At 45.6% G+C, this 26,652-nt stretch overlaps 1 non-coding gene across 1 annotated transcript; it reads left to right on the top strand.

The window, feature by feature from the left end:
• The first annotated feature begins 3,887 nt into the window (after positions 1 to 3,887).
• TRNAS-GCU (transfer RNA serine (anticodon GCU)) lies at positions 3,888 to 3,969 on the top strand. Its single transcript has one exon. It is a non-coding gene; the product is annotated as a tRNA-Ser (tRNA).
• Positions 3,970 to 26,652: the final 22,683 nt, after the last annotated feature.

Genomic DNA, 26,652 nt, shown 5'->3' with positions numbered 1-26,652 from the left:
AAAAATGTGTGTCTATATGTGTCGTATGGAACGCCGTTAGATTTTTTAAACAAGCAGCGTACGTATCAGGTAGTACGTTGTATCCTCGTTTTACGTCCACAAATGAGCAGGTGTGGTTAGCAGCGCTATGCACTGTGATATGTGAACGGTGCGCGTGCACCTGTCTTCAACCATCTTATGTCTAACATTCATGGTGAATTTTTTTCAACTCTCAGACGAACGTGAGCAGACGTTCGATTTACATGTGTATTATGAGACCCTAGCAACACGCTCTGTCCCCTTGGCCAAGCTCACTAAATTCGTCTTCTGCCGCGGACCACACCTAACCACGTAATCAGTGGATTGCATACCTGCTTCAGTTCTAAATATTTAATAGTGAGACTCCGACCTCCTATAACCAGAAATCACTGGCGCAAAAAGAAAAAAATAACATGTCCAACACAACCCCTTAATTATCGAGTGAACAGCGAGTGCTGCAACCTTCAGCCACACATCGGTCGTTTGCGGCATTATTAATGCATCAACGAACTCACAGCCACTAATCAGCCAGCGCTAAGTGGCTAAACCTTTACGTTTCCAGCATGCTTATTGACTGACACTTTCCACACAGTTTTCTTTTTTTTTTCGCTCGACTGTTCTGAGGACTATTAAGACGCTAACGGGCATCCAGCGGTTCATTTGCTTGTCTTTAACTTGTCTGGTCGAACCAATTTAGGTTGGTATTCAGGATTCCGTCTGGTCCTACGCGAACCAAATGAGGATTTCAAAACCAGAGGGAATTCGCAACGGAATCAAGCCAATCGAAGACTGTGCTTTGAGCTAGGCACGAGCACAGTTGTAAGCATCGGTGAGTGAGTTAAAGGGCCGCTATTTCTGTTTCTTGCTTCTTGGCGATGCAACGGACCAGAGTGCCTGCTACGCATGGCCGTAACAAGGGGGGAGGGGTTACTGACTCCCCCCCACCCCTTGAATTTCTTAAGCGCTTTAACTTTCGTGATACTAAAATATATACATGCCTTCACAGCGACCACAAGAAGCCGAAATTTTTCATACACTAACTTTCCTCATGTGACATTTCGCTGACTGTGGGAAACTTTTGCTCACAGCTTCTACTACACAGGCACAGTGCACGGTAACGGCACGGCAAAGGCAGTTTGCTTTAGTTAATGAAATACAGGCTGCGGTATCCCCGGTTTCAGTGGTGTTATAATACAAACTTTTATTCCTTGCCTTAACCATAGCCTAACTTTAACACGTGATTTTATTTTGCTTAGTTAAGTGAATCAAATTTAAAAGTACCCTGTATTTATTATACGTACGCGATGTGCTTGATTCACACACAAAAATAAGCCAGTAGAGATCTTTCAACATGCGCGCCATTCTACCCCCCCCCCCCCCCTTTCCCGAATCAAATTTCTAAGAACGGCCCTGCTGCTACGTACAGCGACGTCACGTGTCAACTGGAACACATCAATGTAGAGCACGTGAGGATGCTCCCCTCTGGCAAGTGCACATTCGCCTGGCTTTGCAGCATGTAACGTCTTGGTGACGCTGGCACCTTTATGGGTACCAGCACATTGACATAACTTAAGCCGGTGCATAGGAGAAAGCAAGGCGTACATGGAATAACCGTGTAACAGGGTGATTTTCTCAAAATCTCGAGTCTAGTTAATGCACTTCTGTAGCTCCTTGCTGAACGCAAAGGAAAAACGCGAGAGAAATGGGTACTAAATACGGCGATAAGGACAGGGGTACGTGTTTGAATAATGTACGTACTTGAATAAGCTACATTATTATTAGGTTGGTGTAACGCGGTTTGTGTTTGTATTACGCGGTTATTATATACGCGCTTCGCTTTGTCCTGTCCACAACGCCTTCCATCAGAAGCTCATGACGCTGATGACGATGATGATGATATGAGGGAGACGACGACGAAGACGGCATTATAGAAATTGTGGCGCATACCCAACGAGGAAACCGCCAAGAATAGGGCGGTGAAATGAAAGGATACTTAAAGTAGCGTTAAAGTAAATGTGTGAAACACAAAGAATGAGAGCAAAAGAATCGTAAACCTTTCGGGAGCCAGATTTGAGTCACACTGAGGGCAACTGGCCTTCTGTTCGTATTGATGTATGAAAACACACACACACACACACACACACACACGAGTCTAATATATATATATATATATATATATATATATATATATATATATATATATATATATATATATATATATATATATATATACATACACATATACATACGTACATACATACATATATATAGAATGTTGAAAGATGTTCCTCTCATTGAGTATGCGCCATAGTTTCTATGAGGCCGTCTTCGTCGTCGGCGTCATCCTATCATCATCATCATTATCATAATCTAGGTCCTTGCTGAAGGTAATAAAAATGCGAGAGAGGTGTTTTAAGTACGGTGATAATAACAGGGGGAGGAGCTTGAATAACATGCAAATTATACATTACCGAAGGAGCTGATTCAAAACCTCCACTCCAAATCCGCGCTGTTTAATAAACGAAGTTAGGCCCGGATGGCTGCGAAATTAAAATAATAATCCTGTCGGGAGCCAGATCCGAGTTACTCCGATGGTGACGAGTCTTCCGTCCGTATTGATGTATAAGCCCGCTAAATATTTCGGATTTTGCATTCGCCTGAACACACTCAGCACGCGCTTTTGTCATGACTGCTATATATTTTTTTAATCTTTTATATAACGATGTGCTACTATACTAGTGTCATCTTTATGCTTTATAGACTAAAGAACTGATAGCTAATTGGCACTGATCCAATGCGAGAGCGGCAACGCGATGCAAACGAGGACGACGAAGAACAAGCTGTCCTATATGTCCTGTCTTAGTTGAATTTTTTATTTTGTTGTTTGACATTTTTTTCCGTTCTCTTTCCGCCTCTCTCGTTTTGATCATACTATTTTGAGCGCTCTCATTCTTTATGTTCAACACATTTACTTTAAAGGTACTGTAAGTATACTTTCATTTCCCCACACTATTCTTGGCGGTTCCCCTCATTGGGGTATGCGCCACAGTTTCTATAATGCCCTCGTCGTCGCCAGTCACCATCATCATAATAATAATTATAATCATTACCACTGTCGTTATCGACATCATGAACTTCTCATCCGCTGTTATTTTCGCAATGAAGATTTTATGCCTAACCCTGTCTTGGTTATTAACAGACCCAGTTAGTCACTTGCGTGGCTGGCTGTGCATCGAATGCAATTTGTGTAAATGATTATCGGCGTGGAGCCCGTATTGAATATTTGATGCTGCCCCGGGCTCCTTTCTATACTGCGTGCTCGAAGCGATGTTCATGGCCTTTGGGAAGCGTCCGACATGCGCCTTTAGATATGTTTACTTCGGCGGAAAATGTCAAGATGTCAATTTATTCCGTGTTTCTACTAGGTGCTACCACGAAAAATTTAATCCCTAAAGAAGAAGTGCCGCATTACACTTACCCGGTACACACAAACTGTTCCTGCGACGGAAAAAAAATGTTTACCTGGTTCGGTGGAGCGAACAATTTTCTAAGGTAGCTTGAAGTTGATTCACTGGGAATTTACTGTGCCACCAAGATTCTTACAGCATTTTATAACAAATCAAACGCGAACAGCCCCTATAGTAATGCTTACGCCGAATCGTATGCATTTTCCAGCATGCATTGCGCGCGTCCTGCACACGCGAATGTTATCCGCAGGGCGTGCAGTGTGACAACGTGCGGCAGTCGGTTTGGTCGTGATGGATTGTTGAATTGTCTCTTGGAGAACGAGAAGCGTGACCATTGTACTCTACAAATATCGCTGCCAGCTAATCCATTGTGCACTGTCTGTGTGATATGGACAACATCCGGACGAGGTGGCCGAGTGGTTAAGGCGTTGGACTGCTAATCCAATGGGCTCTGCCCGCGTGGGTTCGAATCCCATCCTCGTCGTAATTTTTTAGAACGTACCAGTAGCTAACCCCGCCGTTCTTCATCAATATTTTTTTTGTCAAGCTATATCGCTTCTATAGGGCTGCGATCTGTGGCCATTATCCTGATCACTTCCTTACGCTTCGCTCTGCTCACGCGATTCTCCCCGTAACTTATCGAAGAGGGAACACTTTTTAATTGACGGTTCAGTGCCTTGTTGGGTAAATATAGGGTTGTGTCTGGCTCACTTTATGGAGGCTTTGCGTGAAAAGCTCCACAGTTAGCCATTTTTTCCGATGTTCCGCGGCCGAATTCGGTCATTCTTTGGTGCTTCTGACGGCATCATTCGCTCACACTTCAGCAAGCGCACGCGAAAACTTGGTGTCACCTCAACGACACATGCATCGACTCTGCAGTTGTGGCAGGAAATGCGCTTGTGCCCCACGGGGGGCTGCTACTTGGGCAGATCGAAGGCCGCCGGCATGAGGCGTTGCTGCCACGAGATCTCGTCGGTTGCGCTTCTTAAGACAGCGCGCGCTTTTCAGTTTCAGGTCTTCGCAAGCTTGGTTATATGGCCCGCTCAGAGACCACTCCTTTCTTTCTTCTCCGTTCAAATATTTTCTTTCCGCCTTCTTCTGTCTGCGTCTTCACGGTAGCCTCTGGCCGAGGTGTTATCGTTCCCGCAGCACCGCGAGCCGTTTGCGTTGCTCACAGATCACACGGATACATTATGAAGCAAAGCTTTACTTGCATTTTCTCCCCACTTTATGGCAGCCGGCTGCTGCCTTGCACAGTGGGCCGGTTCCAGATATTGGGCAAACCGGTTTCAGAGATAGTGGAAACCGAGGCGTTCAAGGCCAAACCAGGGGCAGTAAACGCCGAACGCAGACGACGCGTGATCCGACATAAACAAAATGTGGCCGGAGAGCACGTAGTACTGAGCGCGGAAGAGACGGATGCTCGGAAAACGTGCGGAGAGGAGCAGTGAGGCCGGCGTAATGCACAGCCATTCGTTTTGCTCGACCCTGCACATTTCATATGATCCGTCGCTCGCGGCCGGTCGGTCCTGGTGATAACGCGTCGACGAAGCGCCGTTCGGACTGCCGACGAAGCGCGAAAAGAAAAACATTCCAAAATGTTAAAAAAGAAGCTAATTCGAAAGAACATTCGAAAGATCGTTACATAATCACGGCTGGGCAACGTTGTCAGTTCGCTGCTGAGCCCAGCTTAGAACGCGAGTGCACGCATGCTGGCTCCTAAACGCGAAGTGGAGCAGTGTCGAGGAGGCGCGGCGACGAGGCACCGAAGCATTCATGCAAAAACACGCTCAGGAACTAAATAGGCATGCGTATGAAAACTCCTGAAACGAGCAGCGCGGCGAACAATTCGCACAGAAACGCGAAGCGTAGCAGCGTCGAAAAACAGCGAAGAATGGCTCGGAACACGCGTGCGCATTATCTGGTGAACGCGAAGCCGGGTGGCGTGGCTACGCAGTTATGAGACAACAGCGGAACAGGCCATTTGCAGGTGCGAAAATGTACTTTGAGGAACCCTTCATTCAGGACCAGGGGTGCCCATTATAGACGTTGTAAAGTTCGGCCATATTGTCGGAATTTGGTAATGGCGGCGTGTTGAGCCAATGATCGAGAGAGGCCGCCGTAGTCCTCTGGGCCTCTCTGATTGGCTCAAATTATCAGCCGTTACAGAATTTGACATTATGGCGATCCAGAATAGCATCCCAGTTCGGTTCGGGGTGTGCGATAGGCTGTGGTTTCTGTCGGACGCGTCTGTTGGAGCACCTCAAGTTTGCATTGAGGGATGTGTTTCCCGGTTAGAAATGCGTCCAACTTGGTCGTGTGCTCTGTGCTTTCAAATGGTCGCTAAACAAGAACAGCGTTCACTCGTCACTGCATCGAATAGAAGGCGATTCACTCATGACTTTTTTTCATTTAGACCTGAGATATTTCTTTTCTTAGCAGCGATAATCTCCGAAGAAAAAAAAGATCTTCTCGTTTAATGCGTCAATATACCTCGATACCTTAATTCAACGTACTTCAACATTTTTTTTATCTCATTCGGAGCTATTTGTTTTCTGAACTTCGGAGAGCAAGAGCTTCGTACGCGACCAATCTACAGGTGAACGTGTTTCACTGACTGTTTCTACATATAGCTCTTTCTAGTTACATGCACGCTGCTACAGATGTTCAGGAACTACTCCAACGTGATCGTGCTGCTTGCGTAAGCACCATTTATGAAACGTGTTTTCGAACTCGCTAGCTTCACACAACCGGCGTGCGTTAATCCATCTCAAGGACGTAGGAGACGACATCGTTCAGCCGTTCCGATCTTGGGAGGCGCACGTGTTTAGCACCGCAATTATATTGGCTGCTCCACGCAAACTTATTGGGCTCTTCCCCGAGCGGTCGTAAATAGCAGATCAAGCCGGGAAAGTTGAGCCCTTTGTTCACAATTAGCTTCTTTTTTTTTTTTTTTTTTTTTTTTTTGCAGCGTTAAATTCTGCGTTGGCTGTTGGAGGCTTTTGTAGGGCTCCTTCAATGCTTTCTTAGCCTTCTATATTGCACTTATTGCTGCGGCAGCAGCAGCGAGCGAATTGGCCTTCGTGCTGCCTCTCGCTTCAACGTGAACTAAGCGGCGAGAACACAGGCACGCGAAGCTGTCTGCACTCGGCGCGCTCTATTCACATCGTAGATCACTTTCAAGATAAGGCCCGCGTGATCTTGTCATTAGCAGCGGCCACCGAAGTTAAATTCCGCCTCCCTCCCCTCTCCTCCGGTGCCTTGCGCACGATGGAAGACTGCGCGCTACTTCACCTCTTTCCTCCTTTGCTTGCGCGAGATTAAGCCACCAGCATCGGCTCATTCTCGCACACTTTCACTTGTACAGACAGCATACGGCGCGCGGCGGCAATGTTATCGGACTTGGACTTGATACGGAACATCCTGGCGACAACGACAGCGGGAGTGCACCTGGAGTACCCATATAATTGGTATCACAATAATATTTTGTGTTGGAACACGTTGAGATCAATTCCGTTTAGACATCATCAATCAAAAGCAGTTGTCTTTGCTGCAAGAATGGCACACAACCTTAATATTTGATTTGGCTGTCTCTTAGTGGCACTCGCAGCTTGGTGTTGGTGTTCTTTAGTTTAACTTTAGGGGAACGCAACGCACGAACCGAAGTCAGAGGCAACTGTTTTCCGTTAATTAGCCGGTTAAATATCATACCATCTTCTTGTGTGTGACGTGATTAGTGACGTAATTACATCCGCTTTCTACTTCAGTGTTTCGAGGAATTTCCCCAAAGTCGGGCTCACGCGGCAGGTCTCTAATACCTACAATTCTGTGCTTTGGTGTGCGGTAATAAGCTATTTTTAATTAATTCTAATTATTCCAGACACTTCAGCAACTCAACAGTCAACTTGTAGCAAAACTTATACTCTGATATCTTATCTATAATGAAACCCATGAATTCTGTGCTGTACTAGCTATTTTTATATTTTCTTCTGATTTATTTTGAATTTGGTTCCCGGCAGTCTCAGCAATATCTAATTAATTCTAATTATTTCAGACACTTCAGTAACTCAACTCGTAATTAAACTTATGCTCAGATATCATATCTATAATGAAACCCATGAATGTTGTACTGTACTATTTTTTCCCGACTTATTTCGAATTTTGTCCCGATTTATTTCGAATTTTGTCCCCGGTCGTTTCAGTGATTTGTTATTAATTATAATTATTGCAGACACTTCAATAACTAAGCTTTTACTAAACTTATGATCTAATATCATATCTATAATGAAGCCCGTGAATTTTGTACTGCACTATTTTTTTACCTTTTTTCTGATTTATTTTGAATTTCCTCCCCGGTCATCTCCGGAGGCGAAGTGGAAGTGCTGCGCAAGAAACAAGATTGTCACTCGATGCTCGTGCAACTAAAAACAAATATGTGTTCTGCGTAGGTTTAAAAATAGGTTGCCACTCACTCGATGGAGTACAGGAACACAAAATTTAGGACGTTCAATTTTCTAGTCACAGGATGTCGAGCTCGCATATAGACCTCGGAAAAAAAAAAAATTGTCGGCTGCGCTTTCTGTGCTATTTAGATGTCGTCATATGATCCCAGTTCGTGTAATGTTGCAGCTTTATCATGCCATTTTTCGGTCGCATCTACACAACTACAACTACACAACGTAACATTAACAGGCTTTGCTACTAGAAAAGAAAGCTATTCGTTGTATTAACGATGATGTTCACTATTTACATCCAACAAAATCGTTAGTTCAAGAAAACAGAATAATTAATGTCAAAGCTCTTTACGCATACCTTCTCGTAGACCAATTACATATTGCAGATTAAAAAAAATACAAACACAATTACTAAGAAATGTCTCAGCCCTCGTCGCACGTCCCAGCACCCGTGTAACACGAGGGTCGGAAAGATGGTTGAAAAGGCGCCATCGAGCAAATTACTTGATGAAAACCTTGAGCTACAACGTACCCGCGCAATTAAATCAACCGCAGAAGTATGTAAATAGAGATACTGTTCTATCGCGCACGAAATTGAGCGATATCGTTGATAAATCTCCCCTGCCTGTCTGAAACCTGTAAATCTCGTTCGTGTCCATACCTGTCCAGAATGTACTCAGCACACTAATTTCTTGTAAGTTGCACGTGAACGTTCTTTACTGTTGCTTTTAATTACTGCTCTTATTACTGTGCATTTTGGCAGTGTAGCAGTATATATTTCCCTGGCGGTAACGTTATCTACGCGTATGTCAGTGTGCTCGTAATGCGTATACATGTATGTAGATATATGTTTGCCCAGGAAAGTGCATATATATCACGTACTGTGTTAATGAGGCGACCATTACGAAAATATTATTATATGCATTGCAGGATGCGTGCACTGCGGTGGCCTGGCGGTGGAGGCCTGGCGGCGTGGCAGGAGGCCTGGCGGTGGCCAGGCCTCCTGGCCTCGTCAAGCTGTATGCTTATAGCTCTCTCGCCAGAGTGGCCTTCAACGCTGCATTTTGTGCATGTTGTAAATAAAATTTGACTTGACATGCCCTATCGCGCCTGTTAAGGCCACATGGCATGCAAAGCTCGCACGTATGCCAATAAGTGCGAATAGGTCTGCTTTTTCCAATCAGTCCAGACTGCCCGATGCGGGCCCCACGCGTTACGGATTAGCAGAGGTGAGCCATAACTTTCTACAGAGAGGTTTCGGGAGTATCTCTGTAATGTAGTTTGCTAAACTAGCAGTGCAGTCCGTAGACTGCGCTGACCGCGCTGCTGGTTCAGCAAACAATACTCCAAAGGAACTCCCGACATCTTTGTGCAGAAAGTGATAAATAAGCTCTGGTGTCGTGTCTTGCGTGGGGCGCGCAGCGCGCAGGATTGGCACATAGTATATTGCCACTACACCGCAGCGAGACGGCAGCAACTGCTCAAACAAATACAAATAAAGTCACAAGTCTAGTCAGTTGAGATTCACACATAATTTAGCCGCAGCGCATTATAGGTCCCGGACACTCGTATGCAGACCTAGAATATCTGTGCATAATTGACCGACGTAACGCAGGCAGAATATTCGACGTATGGATTAAACAGACAGGATGAAAACAGGTTGGTTTCAGTGACAACTGAGAAATACAGGGTTAAAAGTTACTGATGAATATGCTTGAATAAATATGTTTGAAATGCGGCGTTGAGGCATGGAAAAGTTCACCTCATTTCTTTTCTGAAATTCGGTTTCATCAGAAAGGGGCGAGTATTCGAAGAGCATATGGCACGAGAGAGAGAAAAAAAAATTATTTATTGAGTTACGTGCAGATTCTAATCGTAAAGATTACATTATATTTACTTTACTTGCTCATTTGTTACTCACATCATTTCTATATTGTTGCACCCATGAAGTCGTCGTGATAAGAGCGGCAATAAAACGTCAAAAAGTGCCTTTTCTTCTTCGCTTTTTTATGAACATCAGTATCAGAGCCCGTAAATATTTCTATATGCAATATTGTATATTTGTACTTATATCAGTTGATGTCGGTCGTAAACATTATTACTGCTGTTCGCTAGTTGGCTATGTCTGTCGTCACATACATAGTAAACGGTTAGTTTCATGGTAGCGGCATATCGTGGTTCCATTTGTGTACGACTACGCCACCACCCCAAACGCGATTGTTGTGCATTTGACAAATATAAAATTTTCCATCTAACAAAGAACGCAACTGGTTCACATAAGGCATTTTGCTCAAGGAGTACTAAAAAGTTGACACGCACTTTAGCATACGCTACAGAGGATGAAGGCGAAGGCCCCGGCGCTCACGAGACGTTCATTACGTTACTTGACATTTTCATTCCAAGGCGTTGTTACTTCCTATTACTTGTTTTCTCCCACAAAAGGTCGTCGGTTCGGGTGCACTAATTAGCTATATCTTAATTAGCTGTGCCTTAATTAACACCAAATGTCGGGGGTTCGACTGCCACTAAAGGTCATGGTTTCAACTCTCGACGGCGATGTAAATTGGAATCCAACTTCGAGATATGTTCGGGTCGTTCGTATCTCCAAGTCGAGCCGTGGGTTCGACTCTCGACCGTCGCGATCACAGGCGCCGACTACTCGCTATGTTCGTTTTTGCGCGGACAGTTTGGAAGCGCTGCAATCACGGCGCGCAAGCGGACATGTCACGGGGTATTTTCTCGTATTTCTCGGGCATCCGCAGTACGCCGCAAAACACTAATACTTAACAGATAGAGAGTTAGAAACTGCCTAATCGGACGTTTTGCAAAGCGCTCTACAACTTTTGGATTGGACTTTCTTTCCTAACTTCGTTGCTTACGAAGTTGGTTAATTAATCTTGACTAATTATCTAATTAAGCAAAATACAAGATAGCATGAGACATTACATAGAAAAGTAAGCAACATGCATTTGGTCGCGTCGTCTTAGAGCGCATCGGTATATTTTTAAGCTGTGACTAAAGTTAGCTGGAACACCCTGTATACAGATCAAACGCGCATGTTGTAATATAGTATAAAGAAGTGAAGCTCTCGTGAAACGGTTAATTAAATGCTGTAAGATTGTTCGTATTTTCCATAGCATGTTGCAGGACAGCGATTGCGTGCCTGCCCGGAAAGATCGGCAAGATGCGGAGACTCACTCCGCGCCACGCAAGTTAGCGTTGATTACACTGCCTCTGAGATCGGCCCATTTATTCGTCAAACAACCGAGCAGACACTCCAGAACCCGGGAAAGAAGACACATAAAACTTCGCTTTAATAAAGAAATTATGCGCTTCAATGCGTATTTTCGTTTCTGCCCGAATATTCAGGTACCCTTTGCTATTTCACTGCGTAATTCGGCAAAGAGGCGGCCACCAGCACGTTTGTAAGTATAAATAGGCCTACATATAAGTTGATTCGTTTACGAATGCTATTTCATGTATAAGCTACTCGTAAAGAAAGCAGGAGCAGCCCCTATGGCACCAGCTACCGTCAGCAGACTCCTGGATAGTTCGCAAACATATATTCGCTTAAAAAGCTTCCCTGCGGATGTTTAGTCGCTTCAGTATACACTCTTAGGCAAAGTTACACCCTTTGGCTTGCCCCTTCTGCCACACAACAATAATCGTTATCTGCCTTTATGCGTTTCCTTTCTTTAACTCTGCGAGCCCGGTACTTTCCAGTAACGAACGGCACGCACGTTATCAGCATAGAACAGTTTACACCCTTTGGAGTGCCCCTTCTGATAACGCCCGTGCCGTTCGTTACTGGAAAGTTCCGGGCTCGCAGCGTTAAAGAAAGGAAACGCATCAAGGCAGATAACGATTATTGTTGTGTGGCAGAAGGGGCAAGCGAAAGGGTGTAACTTTGCCTAAGAGTGTAGGCAAGTGGAGCAGGTAAATTTGAAATACTATTTAGCAATAGCACTTAAACGCGATAGCGTTAAGGGCCCCCTGTCGCATAATATGCGATGTCGTCGGCGGCGTAGGCGGAGCTGGTTGTGCCAAGGTACATGTAAACTCCATGGTAGCGAAGGTTCCACGTGTCAAGAAAATGGCATGGATGGATGTTATGAGCGCCCCCTTTGAAACGGGGCGGTGGGTTGCGCCATCAAGCCCTTGACTTCGTTGTAACCGCCGCCATCTACGTATCGTGGAGACAACTAACAGCAAGCAAAAAAGAAAACAGAAAGAAGTGACGTCACAACCGGAAATGGCAGTGACGTCAAGATCTTACGCTGCTTGGCGCGAATGCTTGAATTTTTCAGCGTCCGGCATTACGGCCACTACGACAGCAGTTATTTCTTTTTTGAGGCTGAGGCGAGCTTACGGCTTGCCTCAGCTGAAACGCCAGCGTGTCCTTTAACTATTATGAGTGGCGTATGTCTTAATGTGAACGTAATTAGGCTGTTATTGACGGCAATTGCTCCAGTAGCTTCCTTAGGAAGGTTAGCGAATAGGTTGGAAATAAACGACCCTGCCAAAGAGCTTTTAAAATCAACTTCGCTTTTATTCGTCTTGAATAATGCGACCAATATAGCTGACCAAACAAAACACGTTTCGATTATGAAAAGTACTATGGCCGGCGCACAGTCGTAATGCACAGCAACCTATGCGAATCCCTCTCACGGAATCATTTGCGATTCCGTGCCACACCATGTATTCATATACAACAGTTATCATACGAGACAACATTGCCGCACATTGTCATTTAGATAACATTCCACTTACTAATTTTGCTGCCCGTTGGACACTCAGATACTGTGTTACGGAGAGTAAACGAACGTGGGGAGTCTTCGCGGGGAGTTCCGCATCTATCGTCACAACGAGACAGGCGCGTTGGATGCCGCAGCATGAACTTGCACGATAACAAAAAAACCCGCACTCACACCTTTCACCAACGAATGCAGTAACAGAAGTAACAGAAGCCTATAAATGATGCAGTTTTTATGGCGCGGCTGTGCACTACCTCCGGGATCGGGCCACGCAAGAGACCGCGTTTCTATCAGAAAGTTCACCTTCGTCCACAGAGTTGGCCGGCGGCGTTTCCCGGTAAATATTACGGTTACATAAGCTACAGTTGACGGGAGGCATGGGAAGCAGTCGGGGATATTTGAATGTTATCGCGTTCCACTCTTTTAAAGGCGAAGCTTATAAGCGTTCTCCAAGTTTTTCTTGTAGGATGGAACAAGCCCGACGTGAAGCATGAGGTAGAAGTCTACGGCATATCATATTGACCGCAACTAAAGACGGGGACAGCGGAGAGAACACATAAACAACACGGGCGGTAACAACACGGTAGCGCCCGTGTTGTTTATGTGTTCTCTTCCGCTGTCCCCGCCTTTAGTTGCGGTCAATATGATATGCAGTACACACCAACTATAGGCCAAACTGAAGTTCTTCAGAAGTCTATGGCACCACGAAAAAAAATAGAATTTCCTTTTTGCTCAGTTTTGAGGGTTTTGACATAATTGGTTTCTTTTCTAGCATGCGGACAAAGCTCGCCATCTCGCGACGCATCGCCAAAACGCTCGCGAATCCCTTGCTGCCCGCTCGATCGGCGGCAAAATGTCAGCGTTCGAACAAAGGAACCCTCAGGTGACACATGCCAATTTCGTACGCGCTTTCGCTTCGGCCCCGTGTAGCAGGAGACGCATCACGGTAGAGTCACACGATGTTGTCGTAACACAAGTCACCGACGTCCCCGGCTGACCCGGTGCGCTCACGGTCGTCGTCGTTCGGCGCGCGGCGACTACGCCGCGCGCTGCTTTCAGTCGCCGCGCCCCCAGCGTCCCTTTCGACTTCCGGGAAGAGAATCACGGCGAGCTTCGCGCGCGTCTTCTCGTGGCGACTGCACAGGTACAGGAACCAGCAGGCGATCTCTATCAGAATGCCGGCGGTGAGCATCGAGGTGCCCACGGAGGTGTGCCAATTCGCGATGTGCGAAACGAGCGCGGTCACCAGGAGGACAATGGCGCAACTCAACGCGACCAGCAAAACGCGCTCCACGCGCTCCTGGAAGCGCTCTCTCAGCTTCATCGCAGCTGCGGGCCGAGCCTCTTCCAGCAAGGGCATCGGGATCCGACGCGGCGGCGGCATTTCAGCAACGGTCGGCCCTCCCATTCGAGCTCTGGAGCGAACAGTGCGTGGTCGAAGGCCGCCCGTTCCAGCGGTGGTCGACCTCGTGAGGCGGAGGCAGGCCACGTCGCCGCAGTCGGTGGCCGGATTCCTTTCGCTGTTGCTCGCGGCCATCGCTCCGGTTGGGCTCGACGGTGTTAGCTGAGTGGGAGAGATTATTGTCAGTCACCACTAAGCACAGCTGGGCTGCTATCTATAGTGACGAGATGGATAATTCGACAGTGGTGGAACTTGAAAGTGACCAGAATAGCGCGCCTGTGATAGCACGCCTGGAATACGTGCGCGCATGCGCGAGTGTGTCCATTTGAGTGTGTCTGTGTGCGGTGCGCATGGGTGCTTGTGTGAAGAAGAGAATGTGCGAATAAAAGAGGTATCGGGAAAAGGTGAATAGTTAGCGAAATAGCGATGTGTGCAAAAGAGAGTCGGTGACTGTATGGTTTAGTTGCTAGCTGGCCTAGTAGTGGAATTTGCTTGGTATACGGAAGGCTATTGGGCTGGTGAAGAAGTTTCTGAAGGACTGAAATGTATCTCGAGGCGTGAGAGATCACCTCGCTTCGTACTATCGGTGTATCTGGTAATGCTGGAAAGTTATCGGGCGAGTGTAATCTTCGACTAACCTACTTCCCTATCTGTATCTAAATAGGCCTCAATATCGGATAAGTGTTAACTCTTCTTTTTTTTTTCTGCCTTGTGTAGGCACAAAAAGCATGAGTTCCCAGAATTGTCGTTTTTTCCCTAGCCTTGTCGTGTGTGCGCCAGTAGAGTAGCATGGCGGGTGTAGAAAACATCCAAAGGCGCGCAGCGTATTCATACACAGCGCATAGTAGTAAAACATCGTTCTGCGCAAACGTATTTTGTATAATATAATTATGGGTTATCGCAGGCCGCGCATGAAAAAGCAAAAAAAAAAAAAAAACCTGCTCAGCACGCTTACCAGCGAGGCCTGCCTAGCTGGCATAAACCGGATGCTTTTGTGTTCCAGACGTCCAAATCCACTTTGATGGACGTTGTATAAAGCAGTTCTGTCCGGCTAGCTTTTTTCAAACGTACAACGAAACCCCAGAACGCGAGCGTCGTTGCACTCTGCACAATTATAGGATTGCAATTCACTCTTTAGGCCAAGGAATTCAATCGAATCAGTGACCCTTTACTTATCCGAAAGCATAAATAGAAAAAAATATAGGACGTAAGCCGTATACTATGTAGAAGTATTTCCAAGCTTGCGGGGCCTTGCCAGTTGGAGATGTTGACGTCAAACAACCGTGCAAGCCTCTCCAGTGACATAGAGGCGCGAGTGCCAACTGCCTGCCCGTTTTGCCTGACACTGCCTGACACGTTTGCCAACTGCCTGCCAACTGCCTGACACGTTTTGCAGCGAGCGCTGTTCTGGATGTGCGGCAAGCTTTCTAACCTTTTGGATTCGCCCGTGCTGCATCGAGCAATTTGCATCTCACCATTCACCGGGAAGACCAATGTCAATTGGGAATTTGAATTGTACTTGTGTCGCTGGCGGCAGCTCTGTCCTTGAACTACAGGGTAACACTAAACCGTGGTAATGTAAACGTGGTTAAGTTGCTCCACATATCTAAATATTCCTGCAAAGGCTGGCGCCATTCCTTTGATGTCGAGAGCACCAGCATAGGATGTACAATTTGCGCCGAATGTGCGACCGCCACCAGACGGTTCAAGCATGCTTCGTGGTGGTGCTGCCGGGTGATCGCTTTCGGAGACAGTTTCGCTCTCGCGAGGCTTCGCGTGACAAACGCCGAGCGCGTCGGCGTCCACGGTCTAGAGCGTTCCTATAATAACACAATGCCAATCTTGACCTCCTTACAGAAGGGCCACGAACGCTGTCGCCCGACACCGATGATACAGTGCTGATACAGAGACACCGACGACTCCAGTGCTGGACAGCGTTAAATTGTGCCACCTTGGCCGTTTTGAGCCAATCAGAGAGGCCGCAGAAGCCCCGTGAGCCAATAACAACTGACAAGATGGCGAACTTGGCAGTGTGGCGAAATTTGACAATGTCCAACACCCCTCCAATCACGCTGTTTCCACCATCCGGACAAGAGTCTATTATGGGCTGTGCGCCACGGGTTGGAGAGCTCCCGACGGATCTCGTGCATAATCAGCCTTCACGTGCACTGCAGCGCGAAGGCCTCTCATAGCTATCTGCAATGGAGGAAAGCCCGAACAAACCGTTAAAATTGGTTTGTTAGAGGTTCGGGCCCAATTTAGAAGGCATGCAGTAGGTGGAACCAGAATTACATCTATTAAGATTGTAAAGATTATGTGAGCTAAAAGAAAAAAAAAAATGCTAGGATACTTTCTATTATCGAAACTAGAGATCCTGACTGTTCTTCCATACATTCTCTTTTAGAGGAAAATAAGAAGAAGCAGCAAATGCAGGTAGTCACTGGAGTAGTTAAGTAAAATACACATAAATAATCAGACAAGCAACTAAGAATAAAACAAAATGGTGTCAATACTACGGTCAGTCGAATCCATCCAACATGCGAACGAAATTTCTGACGTCATCAGAAAACCTATTTCCCTGCCATCAACTGCTGGCTTTTTCTTTTCTTTTTGCAGCAACTTTATCACTTTAACAACACTAGTTGTCCGCTATACACATGACTTTTCCTGTCCAACTTGTGTCTCAGCTAAAATGTTACTAACAGCTGTTTACTCCCTATACCATACGTGTTGCGCACGTACAGTGCTCATCAGTTCAAACGCGACAATCGGCGCGCACGGTGGCCGGCGCTTCTAGCGTCACCGGTGGGCACTGGGGGCACGGAGCATTGTCGTGCGCGAAGGAAGCGATGACCTTGGTGACGCATTGCGAGTGTATTTCGCAGCGCAGCGATCGCCCATGGCTCATCGGTGCGCAAAAGGCGCCTTCCGCCATGCTGATCGATTATCGCGCTGGAATGAGTGAGCACTCTCCGTGCACATAAACATCAAAGTGAGCCCGCTGGAATTAACAATGTTTATAATCTTCTGTCAGAAGAAACCTTTGCTCCTAACCGTGATAGCATTTCCGCAACTGGACAGAAAGCGCGAGAACAATTTTCCATGACGATCGATCAAAAAAGCAGGAAACGAACAAACGATGCAGCAAAAAAGAGTCAAAGAACAGCAGAAAGCAGAATACCTACTGCAGGAAATGGGAGGGCACAGGGGAATGAGAGGAGAGGAATGAGAGGAACTGGCAAATTACTATTGCATCTTTTTTTTAAAGAAGTTCGCCAGCTAGTAACCACGAAGCTCGGAAATAAGCAATCTAGACTTACGTGTAAGTCGTTTTGTGCGTGTACAAAACGAAAATTAGCATAGTGGGAAGAAATGAAATGCATAAGTACATTTCACTTACGCGCCACCAGCTGCTGCCTCGAAATACTGGTAAATGCGTACAGAGAAAGCATGCGAGGGTACAAGTCACCAGCGGTTTCATAACACGCGAACTATGACTCCCTAAGTATGTCAGTACAAATTGGCATGCTCACTGAGCGGTCTACACGCAGAGCTAATACGGTGAAGAGCGTCTAGGTTCACGTAACCTCGCAATAAAAACTAGCGATGACAACCCGTCGTTGTTGTTGTGCTTGTCGTTGTTTCCTGTCGAGCATGCGGCTAGCCGTCTCGCTGTCGTTGTTCTTCAATGACCTGGCGCAACTCACTCTGAGAGACGTTGTTGTTGTTGTTGCCTCAAAACGTGGCTCGTACGCACGAGGCCTGGGGATAGGCCACACTGCATAGATAGATTGAAACGTACACCCAACAACCCGCCAAAAGGGTTAAAGGCGAAGGTTTAGAAAGAATCATTTGGCAATTAGTTGATAACACAGATTTTGAGAGTATCTATACATCGACTAAATAAATAAAAATAAAATTAACCTGAAAAGATAAAGAAAAAGAAATAATAATAATAAAATGAACTGTCCCACGGTCGGTACCCTAGCAGGGTAGCCTTCCGGATGCTTCCATGAACTTGTGCAGAGCACTAACCATTGAACCGCAGCTTGTGCCTAATTGACAGGCACCAAAAGACAAAATGCGTGCAGTAAATGCTAAACTTAGTTTACTAGTTGGAAATATGAGGAACATCTTGCGGAGAGAGGAGATGCGGCGGCAAGAAAGAAAGTAATGGTCAATTGTTTCTGGTTTATTACAACAAGAGCAGAGGTTAGTAATGTATAAACCAGATCAATGAAGCTAGAAAGATAGGCGAGGAACTCTACAGCGGAAACTTGTTAACGTCACCTCGCACTGGCGTGAAAGGCATTTGCTCGTGTTTCACTGAAATTCTAGATGTCGAAGATCATCTGCGGAAAGTGTGGACGATTCATTACAAGTCAACAATAACAGGCGTTTGAATCTAGCCCCTGGTATAAAAGGGAAATCAGGAAGAACACTTAAGTTCGGACCTTTTAGCGATGATGATGCGAGCGAGTCAGCTGATTCATTTAAAAAGATTCCACTATGTCCGGGGACCCAGAAAAGGCGGACAAGCTGTCTGGGACAAGAGTTGAAAATATGTATACTCAACAGGTATGACCGATTAGTCGAAGTTATACGTGTACAGACCGAAAGCGCGTCTGCAACGAGTATTGCATTAGATATTTGTGGATCAAATTTTCAGATGGCTAGAATTATCGCCAGGAATTCAGACTTACCGTGAGGCGGCGTCTTCGTTTTCGTCTTCGTGATTGATGATGTTGATTCCTTAACAAACGGCACGTACTTATGAAGGGTATGTGACAGCATTGTATATAGCACAAATGCAAGTATGCCAACGCGCAAAATTAAAGGATATTTGAAAAACACGTAATCTTAACTAACTGCCTGTCTGTTCTTGACTAACCACATCCAAGTTGTCAGATTCACTAGAAGCGTTCTATTCTCTTTTCCTAAGACACTTACGTATCGTTCGTTTAGTATGGGTGCGAGGCTACAAAGGTCTAGCCTTAAAGGAATATGCGGATGTACTCCCAGTAGCATCCCATGATGGTCCTATAATCCTCATTTTACCTACTTCAGCTTTCGTCACTGCGGCGCGATCCAGAAAATATACCACTGCAAATAACTTCGCGCAGTCATCTTTGTCAACGTCTCATTTCCCACGCCTCAATTTTTTTTGAATCAACAAATGGTGCTCCATTAGAAAAATTGAATTAGCGATTACGAGACTACGGTGCCGAGTCCCCCACTGAACTTTTACTTCAGCAGGTCTGGTCTGGCTATATCACCGTTGCGTCCTTTATGCAATGTGAGTGAATCTCTGCAACACTTCTTTTTGACATGCCGCCGTTTCATTATTGAACGGAGAAGATTTTTAGAAGAGCCCTCCCAAAAGCTTGGCTTGAATTTGACTGTTCCTGTCATTCTTTCCTTTGGGGCTACCGTACTGGATTACAGCCACAGGAACGTTTGTGACGCCCTGTGCACCTTTCTGCGTGAAACAAAAATAATTGCACGCTAGAGTTCTTGTTGATGCTTATTCTTCATCAGCCTATTTTACGTCCACTTCAGGACGAAGGCTTCTCCCGGCGACCTCCAATTACCCCTGTCCTGCGCCAACTGATTCCAACTTGCACCTTCGAATTTTCTAACTTCATCACCCCACCTAGTCTTCTGCCGTCCTCGTCTGCGCTTCCCTTCTCTTGGCGCACATTCTGTAACTCTAATGGTCCACCGGTTATCAATCTTACGCATTACATGGCTTGCCCAATTTCAAGAAGCGCTATTGCGTTTCTTGAGATCAACCGGCCTGTGCGAACGCCTGTGATTGGAACGCCTTTTCTGTTACCTGTTTTCCTTTTCTTTCTTTTTTTTCTTGTTCCTTTCTTTCACCTTTCTCTCTTTGTCGTCTTTACAACACCTATATCCCCCCCCCACCCCCCGGTGCAGGGTAACAAGCCGGAAACTCGTCTCTGGTCAACCACCCTGCCTTTCACCCTCTCTCTCTGCTATCCCCGTTTGCTCTCTGATCCACACCGCTCTCTTCCTGTCACTTAACGTTACGCCTAACACTCTTCGTTCCATCGCTCTTTGCGCGGTCCTCAACTTATTCTCGAGCTTCTTTGTCAACCTTGAAGTTTCTGCCCCACACGTTAGCACTGGCAGAATGCATTGATTGTACACCTTTTTTTTCAATGATAGTGGCAAGCTTCCAGTCAGGATCAGGTAATGCCTGCTGTATGCAATCCAAGCCATTTTTATTATTCTGTAAATTTCGTTCTCATGATCAAGGTCCCCTGTGAGTAATTGAGCTAGGCAAACGATCTGCTTCACAGACTCTAGAGGCTGACTGACCATCTTGAACTCCTGTTCCCTTGCAAGGCTATTCTTCTGCATTACCTATTCACATTAACTATTACACCCATTCACATAAACTATTAACATAGCTATTCTTCTGCATATTAACCTTCAGCCCCACCCTTGCACTTTTTCTGCTAAGGTCCTCAATAAATTGTTGCAATTCTTCCCCAGTGTTGCTGAACAGGACAATGTCATATGCAAATCGAAGGTTGCCGAGATATTCGCCGTTGATCCTCACTTTTAAGACTTCCCAGTTTATTAGCCTGAATATTTCTTCCAAGCATGCAGTGAATAGCACAGAGTGATCGTATCTCCTTGCCTGAACCCCTTTTTATATCTATCTTTCTACTTTTCTTGTGGAGAACAAAGGTAGCTGTGGAATCTCTGTAGATATTTTCCAATATATTTACGTAAGCGTTCTGTACTCCTTGATTATGTAATGCCTTTATGACTGCTGGTATCTCTACTGAATCAAATGCATTTTCATAATCTATGAAAGCCATATAGTGAGGCTGATTGTACTCTGCGGATTTCTCGATTACCTGATTATTGAGATGGATGTGATCCATAGTAGAGTATTCCTTTTTGAAGCCAGCCTGTTCTTTTGGTTGGCTAAAGTCAAATGTTGCTCTTATTGTATTTGAAATCATCTTGGTGAATATATTATACAATAGGGAAAGTAAGCTAATGGGCCTATAATTTTTTCAATCCTTCAACGTCTCCCTATTTGTGGATTAGTATAATGTTGGTATTCTTCCAATTCTGTGGAACCCTTGAAGTGGTTAGACATTTCGTATAAATTTCCATAAGCTTTTGACGCTGGATCTCCCCTCAATCTTTGATGAAATCGGCTGTTGTTCCATCTCCTCTTGCCACTTTTCCTCGGTTCATGTCTTGCAAGGCCCTTTAATTCATCGCTAGTTATAGAAGGAGCCTCTGTATCCTGTTCATTACTACTTCGAAGGGAGGTAGCGTGGCTTCTCTGGGTACTGTGCAGGTCAGCATAGAATTCTTCCGCTGCTTATTATATCTTCTAAATTTATGTTGATATTACGCTGCTTATTTTTCAGTGCATACATCTTGGCTTGTCCTATACAAAGTTTCATCTCACTGACTTCATGCTGCGTCGAATTTTTACTGCTTCGTCAGTCTTTCTGAAGTAATAATTTCGAATATCCCTTACTTTCTACTTGTTGATCGGCTGTGACACTTGCGCGAATTCTATCTGAACTCTTGAGTTGGACATTCTCATCCTTTGTCGTTTATTTGCTAGGTCCTTCGTTACATGGGAGAGCTTCGCTTCTTGTTGCCTTGGTGCCTTACCTCCCACTTCAATCGCTGCTTCTGAGGGCGGTCTAGTTGCGGTTTCATTCGTTTCCTTTATGTCATCTTCATCTCTCGGTTCTAAGGCTGCATATTTGTTTGCAAGCACCAGCCTGAATTGGTCTGGTTTTATCCTCACTGCGCCTACGTTGGCCTGTTTCTTTTTGACTGATCGTAGACCTTACTGACCTATGATCGCTGCACTTTACCCTGCCTAACATTTCTACATCCTGCACTATTCTGGCATCGGCACAAAGTGAGAGACCTATCTAATTTTTTGTTTCTCAATTAGGACTTTTCCAGGTCCACTTCCTCTTGCTACGCTTCCTGAAGAAGCATAACTTCTTGGCTTTTTCAGGAAGCGTATTTATTCAGGTTGTAAAAGTAGTAGAGTATAGATATTTGGGCGTCATAATTTCATGAGATCTTAAATGGGGCAAGCAGGTAACATATATTGTTAATAAATCACTGGCAGTTCTATACTCGTTAAAACGCTCGCTTAGATCCGCATCAATAGATACTAAACGCTTTGCATACCTGTCACCAGTTCGCTCTATACTGGATTATAGAATAGTATGTTGGTTTCCCTTCCGTAAACAGTACATGGCAAAATTGGAGAGCGTTCAAAGGAAAGCGATTAGATTTATTTTTAATAAGCATCGCCGTCTTGACTCCCCCGCAGAACTGTTAAGGAAAGCTGAACTTCCCACTATACAAGATCGAGCTCGACTACTTCGTCTTAAGTTTCTTTTCCTTGTTCTTAATGCCAGTATGAAAATCAATGCGAGTGACTACTTACTACCGATAGATACACGTAGTTCTCGAACAAAACACACCAAGCACTTAACAGAATACAGATTAACAGATACAGAGAATACAGGTACTCCTTTTTTCCACATGCAATCCGTGAATGGAACATGACGTTGTCACCTGCACATCACTCGAAACTTTATCGCCAAATTATCAAGCAATGCTCTGTAGCTACGATCTGCACATAGGTGGGCTGCGTCGTACAACGACATTCTGATTCACTTCTCAGTCTCTTCTATTCTGCCCTGATATAAATACCTGCTGAATCTTGTCTCTTGCGTATTGCACATATAATATATTTACATTTTTTTCTTTGTTCTTCTTCTGTGTTCTAAACCTTCCAACATGGCGTTTACTACTATTTTTTCCCGCTCCTTTTATACAATTTGTATAATGAATATAGAGTGCATATGTACTGCCTTGTTCACCTAAACTTATCTATGTCCGCGCCTACTTGAACTGCGTTCTCTTGAATATGTATCCTGCCCCTTTCCTGCAACAGCCTCAAATGTGAGGCTAGCAGTATGTTCAAATAAATAAATACATTATTCGGAGCTGCGAATTCTACCAACAACTCTCCTATAGTGTTCTTAGAATCGATCCCATAGCTGCCAACTGCTTGTTCACCAGCCTGCTTTTCACCATCTTTTGCACTGAAGTGGCCCATGACTACAGTATACTGAGTTTGAGCTATTCTCATCGCTAATTCAACATCTTCTCAAAACTTTGTAAACTTTTTCCTTAACTTAAACTATTTCTTCATAATCGTGACTGGAGGTTAGAGCGTAGACTTGTGCTACCTTAATTATGTACCTCTTATTTAGCTTTGTTATGACTAGTGCTACCCTCTTACTAATGCTGTAGAGTTCGTCAGTGTTGGCCGCTATGATTAGCAGTCCTACCCCGTATTGCTTCTTATCTGGGAGTCCTCTGTAGCAGAGGACGTGGCAATTAGTCAGCACTGTATAAGCCTCACCAGTTTTTCTAGCCTAACTAAGGCCAATAATGTACTACAGAAGGCATGATAGTTCCTCAGGGAGTCATGCTAAGCGATCTTCACTCGAGAGGGTTCGTGTGGTGAGCGTTGCCAGGTTCAATTTCCATTGGCGGCCTGTCCGGGTCCAGAGATCCTTAGCACCCTCTGCTGCGTTGCAGGTTTGACCGCCACCTTGGTGAGGTGCTCGGCAGCTGCTGGAGACTGAGGGCCATAGGTAGGAGTCATGATGGAGGTAGTGGCCGAATACGGCACCATGGAATTCCTGTTCTGGCGAGGGAGTGTCTTTTGTAGAAGCTTATTGGACCTTCCTAGTTTGGTTGCACTTAGACTAGTATAGCCCCACTGGCTCTCGGCATTTTTTTTCCGGTGTCAAGCGCCACTACAAGCCTGAAGAGGTAGTGTACTAGAAGATTCCCTCGTCCTTCACATGCGAAGGACGTGAGATCGTTCCCTACATGCGGCAAATAGTTTTTTCATCCACTTTCGGGATCGTCCCCCATCTGCGGCAAGTTTTTTTTCATCCACTTTAAATTTCATTAAATTATAATTTGTTTATTTCACTTAGTAAGTACAAGCAATTTCCCTTGTGTTGTCCTTGCTGTTTTTGTTTGTTGGCTTCTTATGATATGTAGCACTATGTAGCACTATATTCAAATGGTTCTAACATCGTAGTTCCGAACCGCACGTAATCACGTAAGCAGGTGACCGTGAAAGCAATTAGGTACACTAGACATTTTCCACAAGCTTGAAGATTACTTAAAACGAGTAGGGAAGGAAAGTATGGTGGTGCGGTTCGCCTCTTTCACCCGAAAACCACGAGCCACTTGCGCACGGGGACACGTCCATCTGCCCACTGGCGTGTCTAGCTGCCTCAGTCGCAGTCGCTATTGATAAGGAATGTTATGCCTCCTAATTAGCTTCGTCAATCGCGTCTGTCACCTATAAGGTGTCATCCGTCAAACATGGTTTGTACACTTCGCGCAGGGAGACAGCTTTGTAGTAAATGATAACCAGAACAACTCGTGCGCTACATCGAGGGCTGAGCCACCGGCCGTGATTTAGGGAGACTGGAAGGAGTAATACTTATTATGCTCACATAACTCTTTTGTATGTAATGCTTAGATAATTGATTATTCATATCTATAACAGTAGACAGTTTACATCCCATTTGCAAGGCACTTATTTCATTTCACCTGAATTTATTAAAAGATATAGATAACAGATCTTTCACCGCCCGATTCATGGCCGATTCCCCAGAGTGGGTCGCATCATTTCACTAGGGAACAAGAAAAGAACAAGGAAAAGAACTTCACAAGGAGTGCATCCGACTGGGTGCCAACGGGAACGACATTTACGGATGAAGACGTTCCTCTCTACAAAACGCACACGCCTGTTTTGCGAAATGCCTCTATGGTATTTCATCCGCAAAGGTGAGGGCCTTTCCCACCATCAACAGCCAACTGCTCACCGTCGCTGCTCCTAAGTGCACCTTCATATCCAGCTTGCCAAAGGCCAGCAGTGGCGCTAGGAAACGTGAAAGGCGTAGTGGTATGTTCTGTAAGGCAGGGCACAACTTGCGCTGCTTCCTGAACAGGCTTTCAGAAATTATACTAACCGGTGATCCTGCATCGACAATCATTCGCAGCTTCCGATTCTCCCACATGAAAACGTGATAGATTAGCTGCACCCTATCTGTGTTGCCAGAGCTACCGCGACGAGGGCAGACCGCATTTCTTCTCCACTTCCGCATTCCGCTGCCTCGACGGCGAACGTTCTCGCCGTGCGGAAACGGCCTCACGTGCAAGCCATGGCAATATGCCCTCTTTTGCCACATTGGTGGCAGACCACATTGTGATTTCGCCACGATGCAGTTCTGTGAGCCCCATTGCATCGGTTGCGCAAAAGATTTTAGGCTTGGCGGCTCGTAGCTCTTCCTCCAAAGCCCCCCTTGAGGCTGTTAGTTTACCACGGTGGTGCCACCACCCTCTGTCCGAGTACAAAGACTCGCGCATGCCACGAGCGTCTTCATTCGCTTTGTCAGAAACAAGGGTGAATTCTTCGGACTCTTCCTGGGTCAACTTCTTACGGGCCAGTAAGCGACAGCGTGCTTCTTCGTCCCGGATCCCGCAAACGGTGAGGTTGCGCAGAATACGGTCCAGCGTCGCCCCGAAGTTTCAATTTTCGGAAAGTATTCTGAGGTCAGCGATCTAGTGACGCTTTCTTGGTCTTCCTGTTTGCGCGTGAAGAAAGAATAGCTTGCTGCTATTTCGTTTGTATAAGGGTTGTAGTGCTCCTGCAGGAATTTTAGGTAGTTATGCCAGGTTGTCAATGGAGACTCTCATTGGCGCCCTTGCAGAACCCGGACGACACTGTCGCCCAACGGCGAAACCAGCACAGCGTTTGACAGATTTCGTAATCTCGTTGCCTTCAAAAATACGCTTCTAGCAAAAACCGATAAGTGCTGCAGGTGTCCAAGGCGACGTCAAAAGCAAGCGGTCTAGGTGCCATCTTTCCGGTCTCAGTAATGAACTGCGCCAAACCAGAATCCCATCCTCATTGCCACTGTAGCAGCTATAGAGGAAACCTACGCAGCAGACACCCGATTATTGGGAAAAGGAAAGAAACGTTCATTGACAGAATGTCCTGGTAGTTACATACTCTGGCCATGACGGTGGCGTATGCGCCGCTACAAAGCTTATAGGCACATGCCAGAATTGAAGTCTCCACCGTGATCATCTGGTCATCTATGAGTGCTGGTATAAGTGCTAAAGTATGAGTGCTAAAGTGCTGGTCATCTATGATCCTTCACTTTTGGACAATCTGCGTAAAGCAGCGCCGCCGCCGCCAAAATCCGTGTGTGGCGCGTGTCTGAATATGCAGGGCTATAATAGGGGTGTTTGGAAAGCTACTCCTTTTATAAAACAGACGCTATCGTAGTCAGCGAATCGACAAAGGCAGGGAACAGCACAAAAGCCTCGAGCTTCTTAACCGTCATCTTCTTGCATGAGCGGCGCACTCTGCTTCTACAAGTATCGATCGATAACATTCTTCACTACATTAACTTTCCCTAAGGAGAAAA

Source organism: Dermacentor andersoni, chromosome 2 (assembly GCF_023375885.2).
Source record: "Dermacentor andersoni chromosome 2, qqDerAnde1_hic_scaffold, whole genome shotgun sequence".
Classification (NCBI taxonomy): Eukaryota; Metazoa; Arthropoda; class Arachnida; order Ixodida; family Ixodidae; genus Dermacentor; species Dermacentor andersoni.
Note: the sequence above shows the minus strand (reverse complement) of the source record. Positions and strands in the feature narration are given on the sequence as shown.